The sequence below is a fragment of the Neopelma chrysocephalum genome, unplaced genomic scaffold (assembly GCF_003984885.1).
Source record: "Neopelma chrysocephalum unplaced genomic scaffold, ASM398488v2 Primary Assembly neopelma1_97517, whole genome shotgun sequence".
NCBI lineage: Eukaryota > Metazoa > Chordata > Aves > Passeriformes > Pipridae > Neopelma > Neopelma chrysocephalum.
The window spans coordinates 1281136-1293496 of record NW_020926159.1 but is presented as its reverse complement, the minus strand read 5'-3'; positions in this window follow the sequence as shown (position 1 = coordinate 1293496).

Sequence of the window (12361 nt, the reverse complement as noted above, 5' to 3'; positions counted from 1 at the left end):
TGGGTGATACAGCAAAAAAAAAAAGAGATACAGAGGCACGAACACACCGTCACACCCACTATGGGAGGGGAATATTATGGATCAACATGGCAATTTCTATTTCCCAGGCTATTTCTGTGTGTGAAATCCTGCTTACATGCCTTTCCACCCCCCCCAATGTGTACTGCAAACCAGCTCATTCAGCTACAGTTGTGCTTCTCACTGCCTTCCTTTAAAAAGGAAATAGCCTTCAAGAAAATCTCACAGACCCTGGTTCGCTGCACGTAGTAAGGAACACAGCAACTCTCAACTGTGTTTCCTATAGTCAATAATATTTTCAAGTTGTAGCTCTTCTTTAAAAAGGTAAATAATTTCTCATCTCAAATAAAGCATGGAAAATCTTCAACCTTCTCATATAGGATGTGATAAGCAAAGAGAATCTCTTTCAGCATCCTGAAGACATACTTGGTTTTATTTCGCTGTGAAGTTCTTATTCTCAGAGCACAAAGTGTCATTGTAAACTTTTATTTAAAAAGAAAATGATTGTACTTCTTTATAAGTAAAAAGGATATTCCTAGTTCTTAAAAAAGAAGGCTTTTCATTATTAAAAAGGAATTTGAAGAAAACAACTCAATTTTTCAATTTGAATTATTGCCTTTTTTTTTGCATTTCCCTTAACTCAGACAATGAAAATAGGTCAGAGGCCAAATCTTTTACATGGTTTTAAAAAGCTCAGGTTATAAACTTTCTTAAAAAATGAAAGAGAAAATAAAATTTCACTTAGATTATTGTTGCATGATCTTTTGCTCTGGAGAGTCACATCGCTTGTCAAAATTTGTTTTGGCTCCTCAAAGTTCTGTGGATAAAAAATCATATTGGTGTGATGGCAAGTAACTTGGTCTCTCTTATTTCATTAGTCAGAAGATAGGCCAAAATTGTACAGTAGGAGCCTTTATTTAATGGAAAATTGTACCTAATAAAAAAAGGGATGATATTGCAGTAGTAGACTGCAATTGGTGATGAAGCAGTAGAGCCAGGGTATGGCAGCAAAACACTATATCAGTCCTTGGGTATAGAAATCAGCTTAATATATAGATTCTGGGAGATGATGTTCCACTGGGCTGCTGTCCTGGAGAGATACTGTTGGAAAACTGCTCACATGAGATTTAAAGAACTCAGTTATTTTTAAGGTACCTCTGTGCTGGTGCACAGGGCAGTGTCGTGGCTTTTTTTCTGTTCCTAAGGCCAATTCACAGTTTTCTAATATAACGGTAGAATTAGACCATAATCCAAACTAAGTTTAAAATTATCTCAGCTTTTTCTCCTCGCAAATGAGTCTGTGCATTTGGACGGGAAATCAAATTATTCAGCAAGAACACATCAGTCTATCACAGAATCAAACAAGTGGTGAAGCTAAAATAAGAACATACGTGTTTTTTTCTTTATAGAGACTGTATTTCATTCAAACAGCTCAAAGAGAGGAAACAGGGCTTTGTTAAAATACTATTGCTCATCCTTGCTGTGCCACAGGATAAGAAAGACAGCCAAGTTTGACCGTGAGGACCTGTGAGCTCCTACATTAGCGCAGGAAGTGATTAAAAAGAGCAAACTCATGAGCAAAGTTCATTGTTTTTTACCCATAGTTCAGCCATAAATATCTTGTGTTATTCATTACATAATGTTTTCCCTGGTGAAGATCTCACATGACATATGTGCAATCCTTATTTGAAGTCCTCTCAGGGGTATGGAAAAGTTTCCTTGTTGAAATCTTACTGGGGAAAGCGCCTTTTAACAGTGTTTAAAATTTAAAATGGGTCAGGTCCATTCAATCAGGACTTTCTCTGTGGTTATTACTTTATATCTTAAATCACATTCAGATACATAAACACACATAGACATCACCTATATCAAAAGGGTATTCATGTCTGTATTTTTGGGGGTTTTTTTGGAGGGGGGCCAGAAATGGTCAGTAAGCTGTTTTCCTGATGAGGTGAACCAATGTCCAGCAGCCACAGATCATTGAGTTGTAGATACGTACAGATGATTTGCATGCAAACAGGCACTCTGGATAAATTATATTTCAATATTTTTATACTCCAGTATTTTTTCTTCTAAATAAATGAAACACTTCTCTCTCACCATGAACAACGTTGAATCTGTCACCAATTAACTTCAAATATTGCCGACGTTAAGCAAAAAAGGACTGGTACCATCAGCTGCCAGGGAGAAAGAAGTTGTTTCATCCAGAGGGTGGAGCTGAGCTACTTTGTTTACTGGATTTTTTGGGAAAACCCAGTTTGGCCTGACTCATTGCCTCTCTTTTTGCCTGTTACAATGGGCTTTGACTTGTATCAAATTTGGGTCTGGGCACTGCTTAAGGAAATGGCAGGTCTTTTGGATATTCTCTTCAAGCCTCTCTAAGGATGAATCACTACCCTGAGTCAGTAGTGGTGGCAAGGAAAACAGTCCTGGCTTTCCTTAGCTAAACCTTGGATTGTTGTTCTCTGTGACTGTGACAAGATGCTGATCTAACCTGAGCACTGAAAATGACAATTTTAGACTCTTTGTAGCTAATCCCAACCTGATAAGAATTTCATAGGACAGCAAAAAGGCATGTTCACAGCATGTAGACTCCCCTCTCTGCCAAATCTGCTGAACACTGGGAGTTATTTCTCCAAGAAAAAAGGGAAAATGAAATCACGAGAAGCATTTGGCACTGACAGGGATCTGCAACCATTGTCCCTTGTATACACAGCTCTAAACAAAAATAGCTTCATTTCTCTAGTGGAAATTCTCTGGGGGAAATTATCTAAAGGAAAGGAGATTATTCCCACTTTTTTTTAGGCGTTTTGTGTATGAATGAAGTTCCCTACTAAATTGATAAACTTCTACAGATGGTTGTGGGCCCTAGATCATGACATCTATGGAGAATATGGCATGTTTATCCTGTTAAATCATGAAAACAAGGGCTGGATCCTGCAGCCCTAGAGCACAGTGAAACCTTTGTTCACAGAAGAAAATTAGTAGGTCCTGCATTTTGGTCTGATATATTTCCCAGCTGAAGCAACTTCCATGTCAATGACTGTTGGTCATTCCCATTTTTTTTTTCATGATTGTCTTGTTTCTGACACAGGTTTTTCATGTGATGGTCAACAGCCACCTGCAACATCTCATTTCAAAGTCTTTCTGTGTCCATCCAGATGCTGCATAGGGCAATCAAAATGCACACAACTGGACCTGCTGTTCTTCAGGAAATTCCCTTGTGTCTCCTGATTAGCTTCATCCCAATCCTGATGGCTATAAATGCAATGGAAGAAGCGAGGTTGTTCTTTTATAAATATTGTTGTACACCTGGATCTACTAAGTAACTTTAGGTATTTGTCTTTTAAATGGCTGTTGGGGCTTTTATCCTATTTTTCCAAATGATGAAAAACAGGGTGTTGGTGACATAGCACAACCTCTATGTAAATAAATGAGAACAGTTATGGCAGAGTTTCAAGCTTCTAGGAGGATAAAATCCCCTTTGGTCATGTTTGTTGGCTGACAAATGCTCAAATCAAGTTCAGGATGTCTCCTAGAAGAGGCTGATGTTATTTTTGACTCTGAGCTCAGTTCATCGAAGTTTGAGGTATGAATATCCCCCAGTCAATGATGTGGATTTACAGAGCATGACCTGGGTGCACACCAACCTTCAAGCTACTTCTTGGTGTGTGCTCTTGCTGTGAACACAGCTACAGAGAACATGGAGGTAGGATAAGGTGCAGCCCACCCGCACACTGTAGCAAAAATATTTCTTAGATCTCCTGGCCCTTGAGCTGAGTAAGTTTTTTTGAGAACATTGACATTTATCCTATTTCTGTGGTGTCACGGTAGACGTGTTTTTTCATTAAACACTAACTTTAATTCTTTGAATCAGCAGACCCCCTACCTCTCCTCAAGTTGAAAGCTCAGCCAAGTAAATGCAGTTTGTCCATGTAGACCTTAAATAGCCTTCACCTTAAAGAGGGAACTAACAGCAAGTGGGTTTTGCAACTCCTTGGACAGCAATGATAAGATTTTCTTGAGTGGGTCTATATCACCCTCACCAACCTCTTACCTGATTTCTTACAAATGTGGGGAAAATAAAGTCACTAATGCACCACTTAAAATCTATTACAGGAAACACTAAGATGTCCACTAGAAGAGCAAGTGGCAATGGACAATATTACAGTGCCTCTTGCTGAAGTAATTGCATTTTGTTTTTCCATTTGAAAGCTCACAGACTTTGTTCTCTAAGACTTTACTTGATTACTATGCAATACTTTTAATTTTTCCAGTGCACAAAGAACTCATAGGAGTAAACACTAGAAGGAATTCCAGAGAATTACATCCAGTTAAACTGTGTTTGGCTAAAGTGGGACTTAAAGAGGAGCATGGTTGGCTTAAAAAATTGACTCTTTCATGTTCTGCTTTTATTGCATGAGCATTGCAAAGCAGGAATAAAATGCAGAAGCAGAAGCTTTTGGTTGAGGTGTATCCCAAAGTTACAGAAAAGCTGTTTACAAGAGATAACAGGGCTCTTCTCCCTTCCACAAGGGCCAGTGAGCTTGTTTGTACTGCTCTGGTGATAAAAAGGGCCTACTTCTGCTAAGATGGATGATTTGCATACACCTAAACACTCTACCTATTATCCTGTGAGAACAATAAGAAATAGTAAAATAGCAACAATTAGATGTCTATTTTTAAGTCTCAGATGGCACTTACAAAAGTTGTTAGTAATAAGTCATATATGTCTATTGACTTTTCTTATGTTACTGTGTTTTTCTTGCTGCCCACCAGTTCTCTGTGCTTACTCATAACTGGGCACTTGAGGTGGCTGTTCCTGCCAGCATGAAGTCCTTTACCAAATCTTACTCTAAGGGTAAGGAGGTGTAAAGCTTCTAAAAAAGCCCAAGGAGATGACTGCAGACATGGCAGTGTGTCATCTCAGTTGTCTTTCCTCACAGAGGATTCCTTCCAGATTTAAAATCCAGTCTGCAGCTGCGGGTACACCTGTATTTGTGTTCACTCTTTGCATCGTGCCAGAAAAGCACTAGGAAAGGGCACTTCTAAAGAAAGTTGAAGAGAATTGGGTTGAGTCTTAGGTATTAGGAAGGAATTCTTTACTGTGAGGGTGTTGAGGCACTGGCACAAGTAGGAACCTTTAAAGATCATCTAATTCCAACCCCCCTACCATGGGCAGGGGTACCTTCCACTATTCCAGGTTGCTCCAAGCCCTGTTCAATGTGACCTTGAATGCTTCCAGGGATGGGGCAGCCACAGCTTCTCTGGGCAATCTCTGCCAGGGCCTCATCACCTTCACAGCAAAGAAATTCTACCTAATATCCAATCTAAACCTGCCCTCTGTCAATTTAAAGCCCTTACCCCATGTCCTGTCAGTACATGCCCTGAGAAATAGTGACCCTAGACAACTATGACATTAGTTGATGTAACTGCAATGTTAAGTGTATTCATCTCTTTGCCTTGTCTGTAAGAAGTTGAATTATAATCCCTGCCTTGTGGCCCAGGATCTTTTTTTCCTCATATCAAATTTTTACCATTTTTTCTGTGTTACTGAATTTTAAGGTGTCTATTCTGCTATTTGTAAATGGTAATTTTGGTGATTTCTATTTCCCTGTTTTCTGAAAACTGGATAAATCCCTTTCAGCTTCATAAATCCTCTTTATTTATTTTGCCACAGATGATCATTCACAGTTACAATTTTGTACAGTAAAAGGCTGTGCTGTTCCTGCAAAAGTCCTGTGTGCCCCCTTTGTTGTAAGGAAAGGCCACATCACCTGAGTGATGACTCCAGGAAAACTGGTATGTTTTCTGTTTCAGGAAGACAGACTGTTCCCATGCCTTCCCCTTCATTTTGCCCTCTTATTGAGAAGGTTAAACACTTCTCTCTCCTCCAAATCTTGCAGAATGCACAAATGGTACCGAAATCTGGAGTGAGATACATGATGCTAAGTTTGCCACAATAATTGCAATTCATGCGTGAAGGGTCAAAGAGGGTTCAAAGAGTCAAAATCAGGGAATATTCCTCAATGGAAAGGTCTGTTAGCTTCAATTTTCCTAGCTAAGGTAGCTCCTGGGTTCCTTTGCACAACGATCCATCCACAGCAGCCAGACTGGAGGGGGTGTCTGGTAGATTGAAACTGTAGAAAGCAGTAATCTCTGAGCCACACCACAAGTTAAACTCCAACATAAACTGTGTGGTTTGTACTTGTGTTAACACTGATCCACAAGTTCTAATCATTTTGACCTTGGCACGAGTTGCTAATGTGGGTAGAACAATCAGTACATAACAAATTCCTACAAGAAACTCCCCTATTGTTTGTTTTTCCTGTGTACAACTAACATCTCCTGCAGTTGCCTGAATATTGGGACAGTAGGGACTTTGTTTGCAGCTTGAGAGCTGACCAGATGAAAGCCATGATTTGTGACCTTCATAATTAATTTACATGGCTGGTTTTTTAGTCATCAGGAAGTGGATACTAAATCACTGAGTAAACCAGAGGTAGCCCTGTGCTATTGAACTGACAAGATGAATTTATTATTTCCTCACAATGGGCCAAGGACAAATTCAATGAGCAACTGCAACCCAACTTACTATCTAAAACACAACACCCCTTCCTGGACAAGCCAACACTGGAGGTACTACTGTGAATTGGGAGCAAATAAATGGGTATATAAAGAAAAATAACTTCAGTGGAAAAATCCAGTCTCTGAAACATTCATGCAAAGCTGTGAAAGACACAAGTTTTCATAGCTCATTAGATGCCACATAGATACTTCCCATTTACCTCTAAAACATGCATAGCAGAAATAAATAACTCCTATAGGATTGCATAAAAATCTTTTACACTGGTTAGTTCAACAGATCTGTCTAGATCTGCAATGACTCCTAGTGTGAAGCTGCTGGAATCTAAGCTCCAAGGGTTAAAGCTTGGTTTATGACTTAGTATGGTCAATATTATGTCAGAATCGTCTGGATTGGTTTTGTGTTTCAAATGCACCCATCCTTATGTTTATTGATTACAGAAAGGATGGTCCAAGGCTAATCCAGGAGACAGGGCCAAAAACAAGACTAGAGACAGGCACAGATGAGACAGGCTGAGCCAAAATGGGGCTCCTGGGGCCATGGGCAGGTGATGGGAGAACCTTCAAGGGGAGTTGGTCAGGGACATCAACATAAGTGCCCTGAGTGCACTAAACCCTCCTGAATGCTCATGATTAAATACTAATTTTGGATGACTGTTGATATTTCTGGTGATTTTTGTCTGTCCAGCAAGCTTTCTAAATTTTTGGATGGCTTCTGCCTTATCACAAGTTTTTTCTCCCAATCTTTACACTCTACAGCTTGCTTTCATTTCACTTTTCCCTCCTGATCCTTTATACATTTCATTTCCATTGCCTCTTCTTTCCGATTTATAAACTGATTTCCTCAGGAATGTTGATGTGCTCCAATCTGTGGAAGAAACAAGATTGCTGCTTCCAACACCTTATTTATTGAGGCTGATTTTTTTTTTTTGCCCCTTCAATCACCCAGCATTTGTCTGCTTAGGAACATGGAATTTTTAGGTCATTGAGGACTTTTCCTGCAATTGTAGGTAGGCTAGTACATACCACCTTAGATAAATGCTTTCCCCTCTATTTGTAAAGTTTTTATGTCCCTCTTCATCAAGGGTTGGACTTGATGATCTCGGAGGTCTTTTCCAACCCAGTTGATTCTATGATTCTGTGATTGATTCTATGATTCATTCCGATGGAAGGCTGCTGCTGACTTTTCCAGTTTTAATGCTTAGAACTTTTTTTCACCAAATTTGGTAACACAGTATATATATACTTGGTTTTGTGCTAGAAATTAAGAATAAAGACCAAGATATTGAGAAACATCTCCTGCCATAAGAAATAGTGACACCTGAACAGGGGCCACTCCTAAAAAAACAATCAACTTAAGAGTCTGTTACAAAAAAACAGGAGACATTTTATATATTTTCTGATACATTATTGGGTGAGGGTAGAAAATCTCCTCCACTGTGTGGCCAGAGTTGCATAGTCAAATTTGCACAAGAGATGAATCCATTCTTGCTTTAAATTTACAGAAATAATGTAATTTCTGTGCCTTAGTAGTTCTTAGAAACTCTCCCCTACTCCTCAGTGTTTCAGTGTGCAAAAGTCACAAGGGCTACATTTCATTTTTTGCTGAAATAAACATATTTTGTCCCTTTAGGAATCACTTGATGGGAAACTTGAGTTATCATACGTGCCTGCACAAAGAGTGCTGTGTATCACTAAATAAAAATTACATCGTTTAACATATATTTCCTTATTATCTTCAGTATACATTTCTGGAACTTGTTTCCATTGGGAAAAGACTTTTAAAAGAAGATAGGTGAATGGTTTTACCTGCCCTAAAATAAAAATTCATGTTTTAAAGTCAATGAATGAAATAAAAAATCTTGTGCTTCATTCAAAATTTGTCAACAAAATGAACAAAAGCCTTAATTTGATTTTAGTGTGGCAGCTTGGCTTTCCTCCTTTACTTCCACCACTTTATGCAGAAGTGGGAGGTAGAGCAGAAAGCAGAGGAGCGTTAATGACGCAAAACAGAAATCAACAAATGTCGTTTGATTTGAAATGGTCATTTCCACTACTGTGGAAAAAAAACCCCAAGATTGTGATGATAACCATTTTAAAGGGTCACTTTCAGTTACTCATGTGCTGAGCCTCGGGTTGCCCATCAATAACAGAATGAATAGTTAATATGGACCGTTTTCTTAATGTGGGAGAGAGCATTTCCATGTCGATCTGCCGCTTCAATTTTCCTAAAAACTGCCTTTCTCCAAGACTTGTAGTTGATGCTGGTGACAGAGTACCTCTGTTAGTCCTAGGGAACAGCCCAGCTGTGGCACTACACAGACCCCAGAGCAGAGGACTGAGCCCAGTGACCAGCCCATGAACCTTCAGATGTCACCAGTGAGTCTGCGTGGGAGGGAGTGTCACTTCCTTCCTTGTATCTCCTGCTGCCCCCTGTCCCCTTGACTTGTGGTCAAATTGAGATACAATTAGTCTGGAGGTGTGGCTATCAAATGTGAAACTATATTTAACAGGTCTCATTGCTTCATAGGTTCTTTCTCAGCGTTCACTAATTAATCTTCCTTGCCCTGAATGTCTTGGATTATCTCTGTGTTGCAGTCAGTGGGTCTGAAGCTCAAGGTTAAATGTCTTGCTCTCAGCCCAGAGCAGAGATAGTAGCTGTCAAGAAACTTCTTAATGAGAAAGTTCATCTCCTGTTTTTCGCAGTTCAACTGTGGCCCTAACATTTAGAGGAACGCAATTTTTGGCAGCCTGGCCTAGAAAACTGGGAACAGCCCAGGGGTGGGGAACATCCTTGTCCTGTCCCTGCTCTAATGGACCTTTGCTGCTTGGTCTTGCTCAACCATCTTGCCAGAGTTTTGGTTTTTTGGAGACATTCTGACACCACAAATTTCTAATGGTGTGTGAAGGTTTTCAACCCTTGCTTTCCATTTAGTGTAAGGTCCTGAGGAAGTTGCCTCAAGTTTCTCTAGGAGAGGTTTAGGTTGGATATTAGAAAAAATTTCTTCATGGACAGGGTTGTCAAACATTGGGACAGGCTCCCCAGGGAAGTGGTGAAGTCACTGTCCCAGCAGGTGTTTCAAAGGTATATGGATGGGGCACTTGAGGACGTGGTTTAATGGTGAACGTGGTGGTGCCGGGTTAAGGCTTGGACTCGATGATCTTAAAGGTCTTTTCCAACATTAATGGTTCTGTAATTCCCTGCTTAACCTGTCATTATTGTAGGTGAGATGTGTTAAGGACATGAGTGAGGCAAGTTTGATGGAAGATTTGTTCTAACATACCAACAGCTAGAGAAAAACAGGGAAGATACAGGCCCATGCCTCTCAGCAAGGCTTTGAGATACTGGAAGTGAAAGACCTTCCATTGGGCTTAGCCCAGGAGCTGATTCTCAGACAGCCAAATTAGATAATGAGACTATTGCAGTTGGTGCATTTTAAATATCAAAAAATGTTCTTTCTTCAGAAGCTCTCAGACTGTTAAGTTACTTCATAACATTTATTCAAAACCATGTTTAAAACCCCTGTCATGTAAATTGTCTGCTGAAGAGCTCTTACACTACTCCCCACAGATAAGACTTAGACTTGTACCATAGTAGTTGCTCTTATCACCTCTCAGCATATGTGCTTCTTGTGAGTATATCTGGAACCAGAATAGAAATTGTAAGAAATTCCTGGTGTTATTTGCTTCATGCCCGGACTAACACCTAAAAAGTAGCACAATGCAGCACATTCCGAAAACATATGCTAGTACCATGAAGGAAACAACTGTCAAGACATCAGTATGAAAAATAAATTTGTGAAAATACACTCAAAGAATGGAGAAAAATTTCATTTGAAATGCTGTATCTCAGTGAATGTCATATTGCTTTTACCTCATCTGTGTTTTATAAACCCACATTCAGCAGCATCTCAGCATTTCCAGGGACATGAACAACTAAGTGACCCAAGCACTCCTTGATGCCTGTGCTAAGAAAAAGGAACATCCAGGTAGCATTTCATCTCACCTGCTATTTGTTCTATTCCACATTGATAGGGAAGTAGAATCTTTTGAAATCCCCTATAGAAGTATAAAAGTTGTGCCTGGATATCCAGCAGTAACCGAGCTGAGTGGCTGGTGCTCCAGGGAGGCACTTCAGGTTGCAGAAGATCTCTTCCAGTTCCTGCTGTTTCCATGCTCAAACACCATAGCCAGATATCCAGAGCACAAAAGCTGGATCTTTGGGGAGGCAACTCTCTCAGAAATCTCTAATAATAAAATAATTCCTTGTCAAATATTCATCAGCCCAGAGAGAGAAGGAGGAAAGAGGAAATGTGTGCGTGGAAGGAGTTTTAACATCCATCTCTTTGGTTTTAAGCAAAAAATAAGTCTTGGAAAATAACCCAGAAAACACCTGGAAGTTTTTCCAAAATTGTGTATACTCCTGTAAGAGAGTTGAGATATCATAGAATAGTGTTTTCTGAGGAAACCATAAGTTTCTTAGGAAATTTCCACACAGCTTTGGTTTGAATTACACTTTCCACAAATGACAGAATCACAGAATGGTTTGGGTTCGAAACCAAAGATCATGTTGTTCCAAGACCAGGGTGCTGCAAGTTCCATCCAACCTGGCCTTGAACACTTCCAGGGGTGGGGTACCCTCAGCTTCTCTGGGGAAACCTGTTCCAGGGCCTCACCACCCTCACAGTCCAGAATATTTTCCTATTATCTAATATAACCCTGCCCTCTGTCAGTGTGAAACCATTCCCCCTTGTCCTGTCACTCCATGTCCTTGTGCAAAGTCCCTCTCCAGCTTTCTTGGAGCCCTGCATTGTGGCACAGTCTTGATGGTGAAACTGTGCTTCAGGCAGGCAGAAAATCAAGCCTACCAGAATTAGTCATTGATATCCTGGAAACCTTAATTTGATGCTATCAATTGCTTTAATATGATAGTAATCTGACCAACAGAGACAGGGTGAGACAATAGAGGGGAAGAAACAACTCCCAAACTGTTTCTATATATAGTGATTATTTATTCAGTATTAACTAAGAAATTCTGTGCAAGCAAGTGTTAAAATCAGGCCATGGTAGGCCCAGAAATTTAATATCTAAAGGAAGGAGAAATCCTTTATACACGTAGCAAAATGAAAAAGCAAAGCAGATTAATGTCTGGGTATGGCTCACCCTCTTGTGTCTTGAACCAGAATTGCAGTCCTAGGGAGAAAATTATTTTTACTGGTCTAAAATAGGAAGGGAAGGTGGCAAGTAGGATCTGCCCTTCTCAGGGCTGGTATATGTGACTGAAGAGCTGTGGGAGACCAGCAGCAATCTTGAGGAGCAGTTGGAGGGTCTGTGGGGCATCCTAGTGCACCCTGAATGGCACCAGGATGTATCATTTTGGAAAAGTGTAAGGAAAAAGATTAGTAGGAAGGCACCGTTTATGACCTGCACAAACAGATATATCAGAATCTTTGTATTTAGGTCACAAAATAAAAGTTGTCAGATTCAATGTGTGTCTCCTATTTTGCCTGTACGAAAATTACATCTCTCTTTGCTTTGTATTTCTCTTCCTGTCTCATCCACAGTCACATGAAGTGTAAAAGAGCCTCAAAATATCCAGCAAGAATTTTCCAAATTAAAAAAACCCCTTGATTTACAAATAACTTTGATTAAAAGCTCTGTTTGTGAACCAGTGGTAAATCATGTGTTTATTTAGCAGGAATATGTTCCATTGGCAATCAACAAAAAGGTAACAGAAGAAAGTTTCGTGGCATTTAAT